Raw genomic sequence first — 22,453 nt, forward strand, 5'->3', positions numbered from 1 at the left:
TGTTCTTACTGTGGATCTTGGCAAATTTGGCAGATGCTTTTTCTTTCCTTAAGAAGTCTAGCACTTTTACCTTTTCACTTAAAAGAAGCTATTTATGGCTTCTCTCTGGAGTATCCAACTGTTGGCATCACTACTCTTGAGCTTTGGGACCATCATTAAGTAAAATGGTCACCAGTCCAGGGTCACTGGAACACAGCACCGATATACCATGACAGTCCATATGATAACCCAGACAGCTGCAGAGTGATGGACGGGTGAGATTGGCTGGACAAACGGACGATTCGCATCCCAAGGGCAAGGCTGGGGATTTCATCACTATAGTCAGAACAGCTTGAAATTGGAAACTTCTGCATTGTTTCTTTCTGGAATCTAATATTTTTGACTGCAGTTGAGGATGGGTAATTGAAACCATGTAAAGTGGGACAGTGGATGGGGGTGAGATGGGGGGCCTCCTATAATTCCCATGATTATATGTGAAACTGTTTTCAGCACTGATATATAAGCAATCACAAGACATATCACTGAATCTCTGAAAAAATGAGCTAATCAGAGCTATATAATCTGAATCGTAACTGGCGTCTAGCACAATGAGAAACCTTTTATGGTTTGATGTAAGGAAGACAATTATCTCAATCATAGGAGACACTCATCACATTGAAAAAAACGAATGTGGAAAAAAGCCATGTGAACACACACACACTACTGGTGAAGTGCCTGTGAGGCTTCAGCATTTGGAAAAGGCTCCTAGAAGATGCAATGGCAGAAAGTCACAGAAGAAATGATGGCAGAAAGTCACAACATCTTCCTCTCCCCACATAACAGGCACCAGCTGGGAAGGGCAGACTTCTTCCCACCTCATCAGCTAGCCTGCTGCCCCCGCCCAGCCTTTTCCCCAACAGAAGCCCCCTACCCGCCGCAGCACATCAGTTACTCCAGTGGCTGGCTGGAGGGCAGAAGAGAGGGTAAGCAGATTATTACCTTTGTGGTAACGGATGGAAACTAGGTTGTTGGTGACTGGCACACTGCAATGTACATGGAAGTACAAATATAAAGCTCACATGAAACTTATATGATGCTATAAACCAATGTCACCTTGATAAAAGTAAATCTTAAAAAAATGAATAATTTAAATCAAGACGTCAGGATTTTTGAGCTGAGACTCTAGGCAAGGCACTCATCTTTCTAAGTCTTCCTTTTTTTCTGGAAGATGGGGATAAAATCAGTATCGTACTCACCGGAACACTGTGTGGACAAGCTCGGGTATCCCTCCCATGCAGGGCTTAGCACGTAGGAAATGCCTGGTACGTGGTCCCTGTTAGCAGTATTTTAAGGATGGGCCCTACATGTTGTGGAGCACCATGCGGGGCTTGGATTCAGACACTTGGAGGAGGGGAACCCCCACATCCTGGGGGGAAGGAGGGCTTCCAGAGGGCAGCAACGAGTGAGGGCAGGGCAGAGGCCAGAGGGGTCTGGGAGGAAGTATTATTTGGGGGCCAACACACAGGAAGCCCAGAGGGTCCAGGTGTCGGGGTGAGGCTGGGCAGGGGGAAGGGTTAAGATCACGTCAGTGCTCATGGTTCAGAGAGTGAGTTTTTTTGCTAATAAATTGAGAGATTTCATCGCCCTGGTCAACAGATATATGAGTGTTCTTATAGCAGAGACAGTCGCTCTCCACCAAGACTCCGCCCTCCCTCCATGACTCAGGTGCCTCTGGGAGGGACCTGTCCAGGGAGGGACCATCTTTTCCAGCTTCCTCCCCAGCCAAATGCCCCCTGGGCTCTATGACAAGCCTCCCCTCCCCCGCCACACCCCCATGGTGTGCCATGCAAGCATGAGTGTCCCTTTTGGGCCAAGGAAGTTAAGAAGCACATGATTCTCCGCCATCCTCTCCCGTTCACTGAAATGCAGGGGACTCCATAGGTCTGGAGAGTGTAGGGCCCCTGGCAGAAGCAAGTAGGGTCTCTGAATCACTGTGTGGGAGGAACAACCTGCTGCTTGGGAGGCCCCTCTGGACAGGAGCAGGAGACAGAAGTGCATGGCATTAAGACACTGAAAGTCCGGGGTCTGTGACAGCAGTTGGTACCACCCTAATCCAATCCCTTATATCCTTGAGTTGGTGAAGCAGTCAAACTAGGGGCGTCTTCCTTCGTCCTCAGCTACCTGGAGAGCAGCTAGACCCACAAGGCTGCGGAGCCGGCATCTGGAAGGTTCAGCTGTGGCTGCTCCCACTAGGGCCGCCCTCCTGGGATGAGGCCCCCAGACCCACCCTATTGCTGCTGACTTGCCCCCAGGACATACCCCAGCCATCTGCACAAGGAGTCCTGACCACTCAGGAGCCCCCAGCACATGCATCCTTCACGGTGAGATGCCCAGTCCTGTGAGAAGCTCTGTCCCCAGGCGGGGCTGGGGCGGGCGTGAGGGTGGTGATGGGGTGGGATGGGCCTTCCTCCCATCCCCCATGCCCACCTGAAGGAGGTCAGCTTTTCTCTGTTCAGAGGCCAGGCGGAGGGTTTACTCTTCATACAATGGGGACTGGTCAGAAGGGCTGGGTAGGCTGTCCCTTTGTCCCTGAAGGGGACCCACAGCACGGCCCTCTGACCCAGTGTCTGCTGCCACCTCCCTTTGCACAAAAGCATTAGCATCTCGATATACAAGCTGAGACTGATTTGAAAATAATCCAGCAACAGGCCTAGAAAAAACAGGACCAGTCAGGGTCAATGCTGTTGAGATGGACTGGGGTACACAGGGTCCCTTATATAGTCTCTCTACTTGGGCACGTATCTGAAAATGTCAAAATAAAAATCTAAAGGAAATTTCTCAATATTCTGTAGGAGAGGAGGCCCCTAAAAGGAAAGCACCCCTCCCTCCCAATGACTTTTCAGGATGTGATTAATGGTTCCTCTCAAGGAGGAGGAGGTGTTTACAAAGACAAGATTTGTGGGCTTTTTTTCTATTTCCATTAATATTTAGTACATGTCATTATCTCCAAGTCTAATCACTTAAAGAAGAGATTTTAAATAATTGATTACTACAAAAGAGGAGGACGTCTTTTTCATGATCCATCAAAAGCCGGAAAACCTCTTCGCTTAGTCCTGATGTGGACACATAAATACATTAATGCACACGCTGAGAAGCACACACACACAGATCAATAGACACAAATTTGCTCTGGGTACTTTTCCGAGGGAAAAACCATCATCCTTGTCCGACCTCCGGTGTAGCACGCCCCCTCCCCAGCACAAGGCCCCAGCCCCCTTGAGACAGGGCTCCAGGGGCACCTTTCTTCCTTCTTTCTTTCAAAGAAACACCAATGCAAATAAATATCACCATGCAGAGTTTCACAATCACCAAGACATGCAGAAAGGTAACATTTCTGGAACTCGGATGAGTTACATCTGGCCATGTGATCACACCTATGTGTGCGAGCATGTTTACCCATTTAGAGACAACACCTGTGTCCACACTCTTTAAAATGCCCATGTTGGTGACATGTCCTCCAAGAGGGCACAACTCAGACAAACAAGAAGAGGACAGCCCATGAGTGAGCACCTGCAGAGGCGGGAGGCTGGCTGGAGGGAGGCCGATGCCTTGAAAGCACTCATGGCTCCAGGGCCACACGAGACAAGGTTCCACTTACCACGAGGGACAGGGGCCGCTTCCAGGAGACGACGCCGATGAGGCCTGACAGCAGCACCTGGAAGAGACAGCAGGCCATGAGGAGCTGCCAGGACTTGTCTGGAGCACAGCGCGGGCGGAGCGGTCACGGTGGAGGGTTCGTCCCTCCTACAGTCACGCCTGAGGCCACCGCTCAGGGCTTGAGGTGACCGGCTCACAGGGATGTCGAGAGCAGACAGGCTTTCTGATCGAGCCTCCCCAGCCTTCTCCCCAAGTCCTGAGAGACATGTGCCATGTGATTCAGCATTACACAGAGCACCGGACACACTGCTTTGGGGACGGTGGTGATGTCCCCACTCTCTGGTCACCTGCCACCTGCATGGAAGCCCGCAAGCCCACTCTGCCCTCCCTCACCTGGGCCCCTGCCCCTGCAGGGGTCTCCTCTTCACTCCCGCCCACCAAGGAGACTCCCACACTTCTCCCCCTGGCTCTGAGCTGCCTGCCCCTGGCCCCGCCCATTCTCTGGCCCCCTAACCCACCAAGCATGTGCCCCCAGCACATCCCCCACAGCCCCCCGTCCACCCAGGCTCCCCTATGTCTGCTGCCTCTCAGGAGAACCATCCTCGGCTCCTGGCCCACCTTTCTCCTGGGCTGCCCCCCCAGGCCCCTATTAGACCCGTGCTCCCTGCTGTCCACATTCCCAGTCTCCTTATGTTCAGGAAAGGCCACCAGGTCACGGAGACACAGCTTCTTCTCACCCACTGCAATCTGCCTTCAGGGAGGTCACCAAACGGGACAGATAGGCTGTCCCTCCTTGACTTTCCATGGAGGGCCTGGGCCAGGCTTGAGGGGCCAGGCTGCACTTGCCCCCTAGAATTCCAAAAGGACTGAGCCCCAGGCTTGGAGGAGAACATGCAACTGAATGGACCCACAAGGTCCCATTGTTGACAGAGCCCAGTTCATCCCTGGCACCTTGGCACAGAGCAGAACCAAGTCTCATGTCCAGTAGCCTCCAGCCATCCACCACGAGCCACGCTGGCCTCAGACGTCCAGCAACACCCAGACCAGTGGTCTCACATGAAAAACATTAAACCTTAACCACACACAGATAAGGATGAACTAAAGAGCTTCACGTGCGCTGCTCCCAAGCCTGTCATATCTGCCTCCTCTCCGCAGTGCACACGCCGCTTCCACACACAGCCGATGCTGCAAACATTACCGACAGCTGTGTTCCCACCTCTGAACCTCCTCACTCCATGATGCCCCAGCCCCCTTCATCACAGAACTGCTGGCTGCTGTCCCCTAGGCTCTCCCAGGCCGGGTCTCCAACACGCCTCTCCATGCACATCTGAAGCCGCTCACTTCCCTTCTCACCCCACATTCCACCTCTCAGAACCTGCTCTGGTGCCCAATGCGTCCTCCTCCATGGACACACGACTCCCCCAGGTCATGTTCCGATGGTAAGCTGGCATTCCTCCTAAGGACATGCTGCTGAGACTCACTGTCACTCCGTGCCTGAGAGTGCAGACCCTGACCTCTTGTCTCCACCTCCAACCTTCTTCTGGAGGGTCCATGTTTCTGCCAACCCCGCCATCCTCATCTGAGCCATGGTGCGTTTAGGACCCGCTGTCCTGAGGCTGGGTCTGCTCTTCCTCTCAACACCTCTCCCCTCTGCCTGCGCTGGCTCTCAGGATTCACCTACCTGGATGGGGGCACCCCGCCACTTACCTACCTCTGCCCCCCACTCACTGGAGCCTTGCTGGATGTCTCCACCAGGTCGTCACCTTCCTGGCGGACCAGATAATCCCATATAGTCCAGTCCCTGATTCCCCATAATCACTGCCCAAAGGGACTCTCCTCTCCTGTCCTGTCCATTGTGGGCACCAAAGTCACAGCATTTCTCAAAGGGAAACCCTGTGGGCTATCTCCCCTCCACACTCAGCACTCCCCTCTTGTTGCTGGCCCTCTGCCTCAGCCCCACCCCTTTCTCTTCCCTCTGACGACGTCCAAGCTCTGGGGGCCTGGCTCTGACCCCACCATTCCCCCCAGGATGGGACCTCCAGAGTGCCCTCTGTCTGTCCTTCACGACAACACTGGCTGTGCCCAGACTGAGCCTGGAGGGAGGCTGAACATTCTCCGACCATCTCCCAGAATATGTCCACTTAAGCTCTGCCTTCTCCTTCCCATTCTAATAGACGAAATCTCACCCATCCTCTGAGACAGAGCCCAATATCTCCTCACCCAGGAAGGGCCCAGGAATTCAAGTGAACCTAGGGTCCCCGCTAACCTCTCCAACCACCCAAGACCTCTCAAGACCTTTCTGATATGCGAAGACAGAACTCCTTCATCTCCTAAGGTGAAGCTGCCAAAACTATCAAATCTCTACTGTGACCAGCCCACTTACAACAAGGATGTCACCACCTTCCAAAGAGCAAGGGTTTCTAAACACAAAGGAAATTAATAGCACTTATCTTAGGCCACAGTAAAAATTCTCAGCTTTTCCTATCTTCATCATGAAGTCATTTATTCATTTATTTGGCTGTGCCAGGTCATGGCTGCAGCAAACGGGGTCTTTGTTGCAGCATGCAAACTCTTAGCTGTGGCATGCGGGGTCTAGTTTCCTAATCAGGGATCAAACTTGGGCCCCCTGCATCTGAAGCACTGAGTCTTAGACACTGGACCACCAGAATTCCCTGTCGTGAAGTTATCATTCTCACAAATATACTCAAATAATTTTACTTCCAGCAAACATGGACAATTTGGCTTACTGAGTATAATTTACATTTCTGAATGTTATTAATAACTATAATTAGGAATGGATCCAAGCCCCTATACAAAGGCAAAGAATAAAACAACCACACACAGTGAGGCAGGCGGATGCTGACTTTGTGTAATGCTGTCCCCTTGAGTATAAGTAAGGTATGCTATCCCCTGACCCTCCCCAGGGAGAGCATCCTGACATAATGTTGCCCTGGTAACACCCTGACTGCAGCCTTGTGGGACCCTGGCCAGGTGATCCTGCTAAGCCATGTCCAGACTCCTGACCCTAGAGATCTGTGAGATGATAAATAGGTGTCATGTTAAGCTGTGAAGTTTGCAGTAATTTGCTCTGCAGAAGAAAATGAATTGTTATTGACGGAATGTCTGTGTTTCCCCAAACCCAAACTGTCAAGTCCTAACCCACAAGGTGCTGGTACCTGGCGGTAGGACCTTCAGGAGGTGATCGGGGTTAGACTGGGGCCTCATGATGGCACAGCAGGATTATACGAAGAGAAGGAAAGGATCTCTCTCCACATGTACATACTGTGGAAAGGCCACATGAGGCACGGAGAAGTGAACTGTCTACAAGCCAGGAAGACGGCCTGCCCTCCACAGAACCTGACCACAGCAGTATCTTGATCACTGACTTCCCAACTCCACAACTATGGGAAAATACATTTCTGTTTAGTTGACCCAGTCTATGATATTTTTTATTTAATTTCTGTTTTATGTTGGAGCATAGCTGATTTTGGAGAAGGCAATGGCAATCCACAATAGTATTATTGCCTGGGAAATCCCATGGACTGAGGAGCCTGGTAGGATACAGTCAATGGGGTCACAAACAGTTGGACACAACTGAAGCGACTGAAACAATGAAACATAGTTGATTTACAATATTATGTTAGTTTCAGGTATACAACAAAGTGATTTAATTATACAGATACACATACCTGGGGTTCCCTAGTGGCTCAGAGAGTAAAGAACCTGCCTGCCAATACAGGCTGATGTAAAAGATGTGGGTTCAATCCCTGGGTCAGGGAGATCCCCTAGAGAAGGGAAAGGCAACACACTCCAGTATTCTTGCCTGGAGAATCCCAAGGACAGAGGAACCTGGTGAGCTGCAGTCCATGAGGTCGCAAAGACTCAGACACAACTAAGCGACTAACACACACACACATATCCATTCTTTTTCAGAAATTTTTCCTATATAGATCATTACAGAATATTTAGTAGAGTTTCCTGTGTTTTACCAGTAGGTCCTTGTCGATTACCTGTTTTATATAGAGTAGTGTATACATATTAATCCCAAACTCTTTAATTTATCCCTCCAGCAACACCCCCAGCCCTGACTTTTCCTCTTTGGTAACAAAAAGTTTGGTTTTGCTAACTGTAGCTGTGTTTCTGCTGTGTAAATAAGTTAATTTCCATTATTTTTAATTCTACATATATGTGAGATCATGACATTGATCTTTGTCTGACTTACTTCACTCAGTATGACAATTTCCAGGTCAATCCATATTGCTGCAAAAGGCATTATTTCTATATTTTGTTACTCCAGCCCGAGCTTACTAATATATTAACACATCCAATGAACATGGGTTTTAGCAAACACTGGGAGATGGTGAAGAACAGCGAAGCCTGGAGTGCTGCAGTCCGTGGGGTTGCAAAAGTGAGACAGGACTGAGCGACGGAACAACAACAACAACAAACACATCCAGGGTAGGATGCTGTTTTTTCCCTAAACATCCCCTCTCCTTCTGTGTCTGCTCCCAGGAGGAGCGGATGTCTCTGCTCTCTGATACAGAAACACCGGCACCAGCTCTAACAAGGGCGGGGAGGGGGGACATTGGAGTGGGGAGGAGACTTTCCAAGAGCAGATGCTAGCCTCCCCCTCCCAGAGAATGCCTGTTCCCATCCCCATGGCAACTGGGGGGGGGAGGGGGAGGGGGAGGGAAACATATCTCTGCTGGTCTTAGCCTGAACTACTGTTTGCTCAGTCCCAGTAACAGGCAGGATGATGCTCTGCCATCTCAGTAGTTTTGTAGGTTTACTTCGTCCCACTCCTGTGAGGAACAGTATCCTGCATCTAGCTGGCCTGAAACCACCACACCTCCTGTAACGCCTGTCCCATTTAAATTGCAGTCTGCAATTATTAGCAGTCTGCAGTTTTCAACGACACTGAAGAGGGTCAGAGAAGAGGAACAGACAGTTGAGTAGCTGAGAAAGCAAAGCTGAGGAGACTAGGAGAGGCACGAAGCTGCTCAGAAAGAAGGGTTAATTCTCCCAGCACCTGCGAGGTGCTGTGAGGACGGACGCCAACTGGCTCTATTCTCCACTTCCTCACCCAGCATAAGAGAGGCGAGAGATAAAATTAGAAAGAACTTTCTGCTGTTGAGAGTAATGAGGAGGGAGATGAGACCATGAGAAGGAAAGGCATCTTCAGAGTAAAGGCCTCCCGTTTGACTGGTGCTGCCCCGGGACACGAAGCCGGGAATAAATGAGGCCTTTATATCTTGTCTGGAAGACTAAAAAGTTCCTTTGCTGCCTAAAATCAGGAACTTCCTCCAGATCTTCCAATAGGGTTCAGAGGCAAATGGTAATGCGACATTTCAGGTAGTGAAGCAAGTCCTTCCAGAATGCAGACCTGAGAGCCAATTAAACTATTTCACAAAACATATGGCTGGCAGCCCAACAGCTACAAGTGATACAGATTTACCACTAAAAAGCCATCATTCATATGTCTAGAGAAAGACCTGTTGTTGCAATAAGGGTACAGATAGTATTCTGAGCTGCCCAAGCATGGGTGCTCAGTTGCTAAGTCGTGTCTGACTCTTTGCGATCCCACAGACTGTAGCCCGCCAGGCTCCTCTGTCCATGGGATTCTCCAGGCAAGAGTACTGTAGTGGTTGCCATTTCCACCTCCAGAGGGATCCTGACCCAGGGATCGAACCCGTGTCTCTTACATACCCTGCACTGGCAGTTGGGTTCTTTACCAGTGAGTCACCAAAGAAGCAAAGCTGTCAGTCGATGACAAAGTTACCCCATGTTAAGTACAAAAGTGTCGCATCATGTAAATATTATAAATAACTCACGAGTCAAAAGAAAATCAGAGCTGAGATACACACCACATGTTCTGCCGCAATGTGTGTCTCCTAGATGCAAATCAGCTCCTCTGTGTGTGTGTGTGTGTGTGTGTGTGTGTGTGCGTGCACGTGTGCATGCACGTGCAGGCACAGTCCTATCTGACTCCCTGCGACTCCATGGACTATAGCTCACCAGGCTACTCTGTCCATGGGGTTTCCCAGGCAAAAACACTGGCGTGGATAAGCCGTTCCCTTCTCCAGGGGATCTTCCTGACCAAGGGATGAAACCCTTGTCTCTTGCATCTCCTGCATAAGCAGGCGGGTTCTTTACCACTTGAACCACCTCAGCGTACCAAATTCATGTATCTCGCCTCCGCCCATAAGATGCAGCCTTCGCTGGTGCTATTTAGTCTGAAATTAGGGTAGTTACTAGACCTAGTACTAGATTTTCGTATGTGATGAGTTAGCAAATGAACACATATATTACTATGACACTTCTTAAAATAATTTAAAAGTATTTTTAAATAATACTTTGTAATCCTATGTATTTTATTTCATGCATTTAAAACCCTCATTCTGAGAAGGACTCCGAAGGCTTCCAGAGACTGCTCTGCCAACAGTTAGGAACCCTAAATTTATAAGTCTATTTAGTGCAGATATTTTAGTGGCAAATCCTCTTTGTTTATCTGTAGATTTCTTACTTGACCTCATACTTGGAAAATAGTTTTGCCGGATACACAACCCTAGCTGGACAGTTTCTTCTCTGAAGAGTTTGAAGACGTTACTCGATTTTTTGGCTTCTGTTGTTGCCATCAAGGAGTTGGCTGCTGTCACACTGCTGTTCCTTGAGAGGTGCTACTGCTCTCACTGAAGATTTTTAAAGCTGTCTCCCTGCCCTTGGGGGTCCTGAAGTTTTTGCATGTGTGCGGTTTTTGTTTTATAATCCTCTTTGAGATGTACTATGTTCTGAAGGTGCCTCCCAGGTGGCGCTAGTGGCAAAGAACTCGCCTGCCAATGCAGGAGACACAAGAGCCGTGGGTTCTATCCCTGGGTTGGGAAGATCCCCTGGAGGAGGGGATGGCAAACAACTCCAGTATTCTTGCCTGGAGAATTCCAAGGACAGAGGAGCCTGGTGGGTTACAGTCCATGGGGTCACAAAGAATCAGACATGACTGAAGTGACTGAGCATGCATGCACATGCTTCTGAATCTGTACATATATGTTTTTCATTAGTTTGGAGATTTTTAGCCAACATCTCTTCAAATATCATCTCTACATTCTCTCTGTCAGGGACTCTGACAGCCACACCCTGATCCTTCCTACTTCATCCTCCAATCCCTTAGTTCTTCTTTCACCTCTTCCACACCAATGCTGCTCAGTATTCCATTCTGAATAGTTTTTTCAGGTTATTTTCCAAATGAATAACTTGCCTGCTGCCCAGCTGTTAAACACGTGCATCGAAAATGGCACAGACCTAAACCCAACCAGGAGCCTCCAGCTCAAAGTGGGGGCCCCGGTCGACCTGCAAAACCTTAAAAAGAAAAGAAACTAGGTGAATGCCAACCATGAACTTCTGGGTGCTTCTTTATGTAGCATCATCATGGCAAGAGCCAAAGAACATATCTGTGGTTTCAGTTCAGTTCATTTCAGTTCAGTTGCTCAGTCATGTCCAACTCTTTGCAACACCATGGACTGCAGCATGCCAGGCCTCCCTGTCCATCACCAACTCCCAGAGTTTACTCAGACTCATGTTCATTGAGTTGGTGATGTCATCCAACCATCTCATCCTCTGTCGTCCCCTTCTCCTCCTGCCTTCAATCTTTCCCAGCATCAGGGTCTTTTCAAATGAATCAGTTCTTCACATCAGGTAACCAAAGATTTGGAGTTTCAGCTTCAGCATCAGTCCTTCCTGAACTGAATGAACATCCAGGACTGATTTCCTTTAGGATAGACTGGTTGGATCTCCTTGCAGTCCAAGGGACTCTCAAGAGTCTTCTCCAACACCACAGTTCAAAAGCATCAATTCTTCAGCACTCAGCTTTCTTTATAGTCCAATTCTCACATCCATACATGACTACTTGAGAAACCATAGCTTTGATTAGACGGACCTTTGTTGGCAAAGTAATGCTTCTGCTTTTCAATATGCTGCTTAGATTGGTCATAATCTTCCAAGGAGTAAGCATCTTTTAATTCCATGGCTGTAGTCACCATCTGCAGTGACTTTTGGAGCCCCCCAAAATAAAGTCTCTCATTGTTTCCATTGCTTACCCCTCTATTTGCCATGAAGTGATGGGACCGGATGCCATGATCTTAGTTTTCTGAATGTTGAGCTTTAAGCCATCATTTTCACTCTCCTCTTTTACTTTCATCAAGGGGCTCTTTATTTCTTCTTGCTTTCTGCCAAAAGGGTGGTGTCATCTGCATATCTGAGGTTATTGATATTTCTCCCAGAAATCTTGATTCTAGCTTATGCTTCATCCAGCCCAGCATTTCTCATGATATACTCTGCATAGAAGTTAAATAAACAGGGTGACAATATACAGCCTTGACACACTCCTTTCCTGATTTGGAACCAGTCTGTTGTTCCATGTCCAGTTCTAACTGTTGCTTCCTGACCTGCATACAGATTTCTCAGGAGGCAGGTCAGTTGGTCTGGTATTCCCATCTTTTTAAGAATTTTCCACAGTTGGTTGTGATCCACCAGTCAATAAAGCAGAAGTAGATGTTTTTCTGGAACTCTCTTGCTTTTTCAATGATCCAGCAGATGTTGGCAATTTGATCTCTGGTTCCTTTGCCTTTTCTAAATCCAGCTTGAACATCTGGAAGTTCATGGTTCATGTACTGTTGAAATCTGGCTTGGAGAATTTTGAGCATTACTTTGCTAGTGTGTGAGACGAGTGCAATTGTGCAGTAGTTTGAGCATTCTTTGGCATTGCCTTTCTTTGGGATTGGGATAAAAACTGACCTTTTCCAGTCCTGTGGCCACTGCTGAGTTTTCCAAATTTGCTGGCATATTGACTGCAGCACTTTCACAGCATCATCTTCCAGGATTTGAAATAGCTCAACTGGAATTCCATCATCTCCACTAGCTTTGTTCATAGTGATGCTTTCTAAGGCCCACTTGACTTCAAATTCCAGGATGCCTGGCTCTAGGTGAATGATCACACCATCATGATTATCTGGGTTGTGAAGATCTTTTTGTATAGTTCCTCTGTGTATTCTTGCCACCTCTTCTTAATAGCTTCTGCTTCTGTTAGGTCCATACCATTTCTGTCATTTCTGTGGTTTAAGAAGAATATATAACTGGAGACCAATTACACATGGGAATGATATTTTATAATATGCTCAGTAAACAAAGGGCTTCTCACTTCACAAAGAGATCAGTTATATTAACAAGAAAAAGGAACCACTCAACTGGAAAAGATGGCAAAGGATTCTGAATAGGAAATTCACATTTTTAATGAAAAATAAACATATAAATGGACGCTTAAGCCTACCCCGATTTTTTCAGAGCAAGCCAAAAGATAAACATTTTTATCAGTCAGACTGCCAATGATTTTTGGTGAAGTTTGATTGAACCCAGTGGTGCCAAGGACAGAGTGGGGGGTGGGGTAGAGTTCTTCTTGAACATTATGGATGTTGGTATAATTTGATGTAGCCTCCCTCGGGGCAATTTCATAAAACTTTCAAACAGAAAGTGCACATACTCATGCTCAGTGATGGGAATTTAGCCCATGGATGTGCTGTCAGAGACATAACATGTTGTTCACTGCAGAAACCTGTAACCAGTGGGTTAATATAAAGGGCTAGTTCAATAAAGCTTGATATTTACATATAACGTGAATACACACATTATGACATTTGAGGTAGCTCCATGCGTGCTGTTGCGAGATGCTGTCAGAGATAAATAACCGACAAGACACAGCCCGATGGGTAGAGAACGAATCCCATTTGTGTAAACAGAAAGGAGTGGGTGCTGATACATACAGAAACAATTCTATGGAAGGAAAGACAAGAAACCTAATGATGAGAAACTGGATTGGGGAAGAGGAGGAAGGATGCTGGCTTTTAAGTATGTAACTGCTGGTGACAATGATTTTAATCTACGCATGAGTTATGTCAGGAATATTTTAAGCTATGCATGCAGTTGGGCTTCCCTGGTGTCTCATATAGTAAAGAATCTGCCAACAATGTGGGAGACCCAGGTTCAACCCCTGGGTCAGGAAGATCCCCTGGAGGAGGAAATGGCAACCCACTCCAGTATACTTGCCTGGAGAATCCCATGGACAGAGGAGCCTGGCGGGCTCACTTGAGCGACTTTCACTCACTCACTCACTTATCCGTGCAGTTTGAGCCTGTAATTCCTCTTCTAAGAATTCCAGGTACTAACTGAAGTATTATTTTTCATTCTGAAAATGGGAACCAATCTGAGTTTTCGGCAAGAGGGCACTGCTTGTCCTTCAGGTCCTTCCCAAGTGTTGCCGTTAAGTCTCGTTATGGAAGAACATTTAGTGCCACTCATTAAAGTTCACAGCACATAAATGAAAAAGAAGAAAAGGAAAAGCAGGCTACACAATGGCTGGGAGGAGGGGATGAATTTCCCTTCTATTAAGTAAATAAATACACATGCCCACATGCAAAGACAGAGAAGCCAGCACCAAATCCCAAGACACCTCTGATTATCTCCCGAGGGATTCTAACTTCCTCCACGTACCCTCCACGTTATTTCAAAACCATGTTTTATACAGAACACAGAAAACACTTTATTGAAACTCAGGCTAACCATGGCTGCTTCTGCCTTCTTGGGGCAGTGGTGGAGGGCTGGGGTACACCCATGTAAGTGGGAGATAACCCCTGCCTCGCCCTCTTCCCCCGGTCAGACAAGTGGGTAGGGCCAAAGTCCAGCACTTACACTAGTGGGCCCTTTGATTACAAGATAGGTCAAGGTCTCTGCGGTCTTATGGCCGAGTGAAGGGGGCAGGAAATCAGGATCCCAGCACTGTGTGGGAGTCCAACGCAGACTCACAGGTGTGTGTGTAGAGCAGGAAGGCCTGGTCTCCCCAATGAGGAGCCACCCAGGTGGCCATGGGCAGTTCCATGTGGGCTGCCCCTTTGTGATGAAGAATGATGAGAATTTAAGACATAAATGCAACTTCCAATGCATGCTGGACCCTCCTGATCCCTTGTTTCTCTCAGCCCAAGTGGAAAGAAAACACCAAGTGGGCAGTTACATCGCCTAGTCTGGCAAAGAGTATTTTATGAATCATCAAACCCTGATGCTGGGAAAGATTGAGGGCAGGAAGAGAAAGAGGTGACAGGGGTGAGATGGTTAGATGGCATCACCAACTCAATGGACATGAGTTTGAGCAAACTCCAGGAGATGGTGAAGGACAGGGAAGCCTGGTGTGCTGCAGCCCACAGGGTTGTAAAGAGTCGGACACGACTTAGGGACTGAAGAACAGTAAAATGAACCATTTACAAATCACGTTGATTCTCTTCTTTTAGAACAGATTATCCTCTTTGCACAACAATAAAAACAATGTATTTGTTGATACAGAACATTAATTCCATTAAAATCGCATTACGTGTAATGAAAAGCTATCAGAGTATAATTATGCAAGCGAATTCACAGATTCACATCAACTTTTGAATCCACTGGAATTACAATAGGACACGAGCCTGTCTGGCAGATAAATTGCTCCTCTGTTTCCAGATGATTATGAATAAAGGCCACTGTGCTACTGTTATAAACCACACCTGCTATTTGTGCAAACTCCATAACCCAGTACTGTGCCTTCAAGGTGCCTTGGCCTGGGTTCTCCCAGGGCGAGAGGCTGTGCTCCCAAATCCTTCTCAGTCAACCCCACCCCGAGCATGCTCCCTTCTAGGAACTCCTGCCTCTGCAGCCAGTGGACTAGACCCTGCAGGACCTCTGAATTCCTGGACACTCGCAATTGCCCCTCACAGCGCCCTCTGCTGCCCAGACCTGTCCACTGCGGGGCCCGCAGGCTGCCCTCCTTCGGAACTCCCACATCTGGTCAGCAGTGGACTTGGGATCGCCAAGTTCAGGGAATCCCCTTCCACCTCATTGTCCCATCCCTGGCTTTCCAGAACACTCTCTTGCCTAGGCTGCCCCCACTAGACCCCTACAGCCACCCTTTAACAGGAGCTCCCTTATCCCCTCCCCCAAGCTCCCTAGCCCCTCCCCACTCCCCAACACACCATCTTTCCTGCAATAACTCATTCTCACTTTCTCTTTGCATTCAAAACCCTTCTCCTGGCCTCTCTCCCTTGTGGGTCTCCTGGAAAGTGCTGGAAAAAGACATCATTCAAAAAGGCACATGTACCCCCAGTGTTCACTGCACCACTATTTACAATTGCCAGGACATGGAAGCAACCTAGATGTCCATCAACAGAGGAATAGATAGAGAAGATGTGATACATATATACAGCAGAATATTACTCAGCCACAAAAAGAATGAAATTGGGCCATTTAAAGATGCGTGGATAGACCTAGATACAGTCAAACAGAGTGAAGTTAAGTCAGAAAGAGAAAAACAAATGTCATATATTGACACATATATACGGCGCTGAGAGAGAAATGGTACTGATGAACCTATCTGCACAGATGTAAAGACGTAGAGAACTGACATGTGGACAGAGTGGTAAGGTTACAGTGGGATGAGCTGAGAGAGCAGCACTGACATAAATACACAGTCATGTGAAAACAGAGAGCTGGTGGGAAGCTGCTGTATAACCCAGGGAGCTCAGCTCAGCGTTCTGTGATGGACCTACAGAGGTGGGATGGGTTGGGCGGGGGGGTAGGTCAAGAGGGAGGTGATATATATATGTATCTATGTATACGCATAGCTGATTCCCATTGTTGTACAGCACAAACTAACATAACATTGTAAAGCAACTATACTCCAATAAAAAAACAAAAAAGCTCTACCAAAGAAGCTATTCCACACTGAAATAAGACTGTCAGACTGCTTTAAGTTTCCAGGCCTACATGCAGTTATCTGAGTAAAGAAAAGAAATTTCCATGTGGGCAATATATATATAAGTAGTGTATCAGTTCAATTCAGTTCAGTTCAGTCGCTCAGTCGTGTCTGACTCTTTGTGACCCCATGAATCGCAGCACGCCAGGGCTCCCTGTCCATCACCAACTCCCGGAGTTCACTCAGACTCATGTCCATCGAGTCAGTGATGCCATCCAGCCATCTCATCCTCTGTCGTCCCCTTTTCTTCCTGCCCCCAATCCCTCCCAGCATCAGAGTCTTTTCCAATGAGTTAACTCTTCACATGAAGTGGCCAAAGTACTGGAATTTCAGCTTTAGCGTCATTCCTTCCAAAGAAATCCCAGGGTTGATCTCCTTCAGAATGGACTGGTTGGATCTCCTTGCAGTCCAAGGGACCCTCAAGAGTCTTCTCCAGCACCACAGTTCAAAAGCATCAATTCTTCGGCGCTCAGCTTTCCTCACAGTCCAACTCTCACATCCATACGTGACCACTGGAAAAACCATAGCCTTGACTAGATGGACTTTTGTTGGCAAAGTAATGTCTCTGCTTTTCAATATGCCATCTAGGTTGGTCATAACTTTTCTTCCAAGGAGTAAGCGTCTTTTAATTTCATGGCTGCAGTATATATTATCTTACAAATATAACTCATGACTATTTTCCATATAAATCATCTCAAATCAAGATTTGATTTTCTCTAACAGCTCTAGTCTAAAAAGAAGAGTTATGAACAGGAGTAAAAAAGACACATGCATTCACTGTTTCTTTAATTGTATTTTCTGCAAAACTCTGCTGTTCTATTTTTAATATTTGATTACAGCATCAACAGAGCTATATTCCACAAAAGCAATTATGTTTTGCTCAGCAAAAAATCAGAAGAGAATAATATATGGCATACTAACAACAGCAAGAATAGAAGCAATTTAGAACATTTTGGAATAATGATTGGGGTAATTTTTCAGGATTTACAGCAAACACAGTTTAACAACATACTACCCATGGAGTCTACCGCAATGTTTAAGTTATGTGCTATACAAACCAAAAATGCACAGAAAGCCCAGTATTTCATAAAAAAAAAATAACGGCACTGGAAACATCTAAACTTTTATCTCATAGTTCCTACTCATCAGCTCTCTCTGTGTAGAAAAAGCAGCATTTAACTTAAAGTGCTTTCCTTTTCTTTAAGGTCAAAAGGTCTATCAAGTAGTGAAGTGGAATTGTACAGCTAACACAGGGAAGGCAAACAGGTGGTAACCCCCTGCCCCATAACCGGAGAGACCACACTGATCTAAGATGGCAGTGCTCCCAGCAGACGACGCCACTTCAGGATCCTGGCCGACACAGTCTTCCAGGTGCCATGACTCAGAATTCGCATTGGCAGGTCACATCTCACCTACTTGAAGGTCCTCAACAAACAGGCAGGGGCAGTTGGGGGTGCCCCTAAAGGCAGTCATGCTTGCAGAGGTCTTCCACGCCCAGGCAGCATGGAGAGGTCAGTAGTGCATCAGTGTTCTCATCAAGAACAGCCTGAAGGGCTTCCCTGGTGGTCCAGTGGTAAAGAATCTGCCTGCCAATGCAGGGGGCATGGGTTCCATCCCTGTTCCGGGAACTAAGATCCCACATGCTGCAGAGCAACTAAGCCAGTGTGCCACAAATGCTGAGCCTGCACTCCAGAGCCCATGCTCCACAAGAGAAATGACCACACTTCAGCTAGAGAGCAGCCCCTGCTCACCACAACTAGAGAACACCCATGCACAGCAACCAAGACCCAGCACAGCCAGATAAAGTTTAAAAGAAAAAAACAAAACGTGAAAAGCTAGACAAACTATGGAAATCAACTCCTTGAAGCAGCTTCAAGCAACGAAATTCGGAGACGCCACAGTAAGGAGAGACCCTCCCTGCTGAAGGGATTCCAGCCTCCACAGCTTCTTTAATCCTACAGACACAAGCAGGAGCCCTGGCATGACTGGAAAAGACCTGGGGTCCAAGCAGGGGGTTGGCTTTCCCCTTCGGTCATGTTTCAAATTCCGAGGGCAAAAGACATAAATCTTAACCAAAGAGCTACTGAAAGCACAGTGAAGACAAAGATTTGTAATCTGGAAACCCCAGAGGGCTGTGAAGAACACAGAAGACTCTTGTCTGGAAGCCCTAAAAGGTCGGTGCTCAGAACAAGATGCAGTTTACCTGGGCGGCAGACCAGCTCTGACGCAGCAGAGCCTGGATGGTTGAAGGTGGTGGCCACCAGGTAAGGAAGTCAGCCAACCAACTTCAAAACAGTTACCATGCCCAAGAAAACAGAGAAAAAGATGAGCCTAATAAATGAGAGGAAGACTTTCACCAGGTAATTCCAGTCGTTAAAACTGCAACTAAAAAACAAAACACACAAAAAACAGTATCTAAAATCAGTAATTTAACAGAAGGGTTTGACAGAAAATTAGACACAACAGGAAGATGGGACTAGTCACCTAGAAGACAGGTCGATTAAAAGACACCCAAACTAAAACAGAAAATAGGGAGTCTGGAATGAATATGCACATGCTGCTATATTTTAAATGGATAACCAACAAGGACCTACTGTATAGCACAGGGAACTCTGTTCAATGTCATGTGGCAGCCTGGATGGGAGGGGCGTTTGGGGAAGAATGGATACATGTACATGTACAGCTGAGTCACTTCACGGTCCACCTGAAACACACTGTTAATAAGCTATACCCTGATATAAAATTATAAGTTAAAAGAACAGTATTATAGAGGAAGTAGAACATAACAAAAGGCCTAACATTTGTGATTCAGGCCCCAGAAAGAAAAAACAAGAATAGGGTGGAAGAAAGAATGGCTGAGAATTTTCCAGAATAAACAAAATATCAAATCAGCCAAGCTGGCTTACTACAGAGACAGACAGACAGATTACATAAAAGAGAAAATCTTAAAAGCAGTAAAGAGTGGATTTTGACACACACACATTATCTTCAAAGAAGTAACAAAAAGACTGAAAGTCAATTTCTAACAGAAATGATGGAAACCACCTTTAAAGTTCAGAAAAAAAAATAACTGCCAACATAGAATTCTATAACCAAGAAAACATCTTTCAAAAGATGAAGATGAAATTAAGACTTCGTCTAACAATCCAACAGAATTTGCCACCAGCAAACCTGCACCAGGAAAAAGAAAAGGAAATTGACCCTGAGGGAAGCCAGATACACAGGAAGGAATAAAGACCAATGAAAGGGGTGAATGAATACTGACTGCAGCCAAATCTTGGAGGCTCTGAAAATGACAGGTGGTACTGACCAGTTAGTCCTAAAGGAAATCAACCCTACATATTCAGTGGAAGGACGGATGCTGAAGTGCCAATTCTCTGGCCACCTGATGCAAAGAGCTGACTAACTGGGAAAAAGACTCTGATGCTGGGAAAGATTGAGGGCAGGAGGAGAAGGGGATGATAAAGGAAGAGATGGGTGGATGGCATCACCAACTCAGTGGACAGGAGTTTGAGCAAACTGCAGGAGATGGTGAAGGACTGCAGAGATGGTATGGTGCAGTCCATGGGGTCACAAAGAGTCAGACACGACTGAGTGATTGAACAACAACAACAATATACACATAATATATAGCACAGGAAAGGAAACAGTTCAACTGTGAATAACTGGGCCTTCTCCAAATATGACCTTGGACTCTCTTTTTAATTCAAATCCATATTTAACACTGTGCGTAATGGTTTCTGCACTGCACACTCTATGCAGGGAATGCTGGCACAGGAAATTACAGTGGGAACTCAGAAAGAGATAGGATAGAGTGCTTTTTTAAAACTGAAAACCTTTTTCTGACTATATACTCGTGTTGCTGAATTTACATAACATGAAAAATTATACAGAGAAAATAAAATTCACCCATACTACCACATCCAGAGAAACCAACAACAATCTTTAAGTGTATTTACCTTGCTTTTTCCTATTCACAAAGTTCATTTTATTTTATTTTAATAAAGACTTTGCTCAGAGTACACAGTTTTTCACTTAGAAATATACTGTGGACATCTATGGACACGAACCCTCTAATAATAGAGTGTCTCGTTCTTCTAATTCTACTGTACATTCTATTTCTACCATCAAAACCCACCGGACAAGATCTATCAACTTTTTTATTAAGGCGTATTTGAGTTACAATATTATGTTAATTTCAGGTGTACAACACAGTGATTCACAACTTTTAGAGGTTATGCTTCGTTTACAGTTACTTAAAATACTGGCTATACCCCTGAGCTCTACAGTGTAACCTTTAGCATGTTTATGCCTCTTTTCCCTGGTGACTCAGGCAGTAAAGAATCTGCCTCAATGCAGGAGACTCAGGTTCGATCCTTGGGTCAGGAAGATCCCCTGGAGAAGGGAATGGCAATCCACTTTAGTATTCTTGCATGGAGAATCCCACGGACAGAGGAGCCAGGCAGGCTATAGTCCATGGGGTCACAAAGACTCGGACACGACTGAGTGACTAACAATTTAGCAATTTTGGTCAAGTTTTCTGTTTGTTGTTTCCTTTTCCTACTTATTTGAAAACCACACATCTATTTGCTATTCAAATTTTAAAATAACTATATGAAAACATATACCTAGCAGGTGTATATCAGTGGCACATATACACACAAGCTCTAGGCAAGAGGCAAGATTTTCTACTCTACCAAACCTCCCAGATTTTATTAAACAACCACAACTATTCAGACTTAATTCTGTACTTTAATTGCTTACTGCTGAGTTATTTTTACCAATGCTTCCCTTGACTTATCTTTCACTGATAACTTTTTTTCACTTGGCTTATGCACATCAAGTAATTTCTTCTTTTAGATGTGGCAGAGACTTTGAATCTATTGTATTTCTGACAATAACTATAATTTGCCCATTTATGAAATGAGCTTGGAAATTTTACATATAGAAAGCCTAGAGCCACCTAGCTTAAAAATCTTATTCCCTCTGCATGTGTGCTAATTCACTTCAGTCATGTCTGACTTTGCAGCCCCATGGACCATAGCCTGCCACGCTCCTCTGTCCACGGGATTCTCCAGGCAAGAATACTGGAGTGAGTTGCCATGTCCTCCTCCATTTATTCCCCCTAAAACATATTAATGTTGTTGCATCACTTCCTAGCACTAGGTTTTTGAGGGTTTTTTCCCTATTATTTATTTATTTATGTTTATTGAATTAAGTTGATTTACAATGTTTTGTTAATTACCACTGTCTTGGTCTTGAAGGTTAGATTCTAGGATCAATGTTTTTTTCTTACCTTATGCTTATCTTTGATTTTTTTTTTTTAATTGCTGAGATTCAGGAAAAATCAGAACTGGAACACCTACCCTCTGCCCACCCAGTGTTTGACATCTACTCTCCATGCCCCTCAGGTCTTTCCTCCCAACTCCCCATCTTTAGCCCAAAGGGCCCTCCACAGTCTCACTCTCTCATCCAGGTCTGCTTACAGGAACCATGTCAGGTCCTGTCGACAGATTCTGCATTTTACTCTCTTCTGTGCTGTTTCTGCTCTCAGAGCTCAGTGAGGCCAGGAGTCAGAGCTAGTATGAGCTTTCTTTCCATGTCTCTGTTTCTCTGTGTGCCCTAACCCTAGAGGTTAGCACACGACATGACTTTGACACTAATAAGCACTCTGAGATGCCCTGCATCTGAGCACCAAGCAGTCAGTGTGACGCCAGGAGGAGAGGCCACGCCTGGGACATAGCAGCAGAGAAGAGCTTGAGGTCAGGACCAACCCCAGCGCTCCGACTCATGCCTTGAGAGTGAGCCGGGCAGGGAGGCCGAAGAAATCTGTGGACACATGGCCCCCAAAAGGGAGGCAGGATGGACCCTCACATGCAGTGAGGCTTCATTTCTTGTTATTTGACCCTGTGTGATTCATTTGGTTGTTCACTGCAGCACTATTTACAATAGCTAGGACATGAAAGCAACCTAGATGTCCATCAACAAGTGAAT

General features: G+C 46.3%; 1 protein-coding gene across 1 annotated transcript in view; it reads right to left on the reverse strand.

Annotated features, from left to right (window-relative positions):
* Positions 1–3,695, reverse strand: part of ENTREP2 (endosomal transmembrane epsin interactor 2) — a 123,676-nt gene extending 119,981 nt beyond the window's left edge. The window contains exon 1 of the mRNA XM_027957142.3: positions 3,638–3,695. The gene's annotated coding sequence lies outside the window, so the exon portion shown is untranslated. The remainder of the gene's footprint in view (positions 1–3,637) is intronic.
* Positions 3,696–22,453: the final 18,758 nt, after the last annotated feature.

Source organism: Ovis aries, chromosome 18, assembly GCF_016772045.2.
Source record: "Ovis aries strain OAR_USU_Benz2616 breed Rambouillet chromosome 18, ARS-UI_Ramb_v3.0, whole genome shotgun sequence".
In the NCBI taxonomy this organism is placed as follows: Eukaryota; Metazoa; Chordata; class Mammalia; order Artiodactyla; family Bovidae; genus Ovis; species Ovis aries.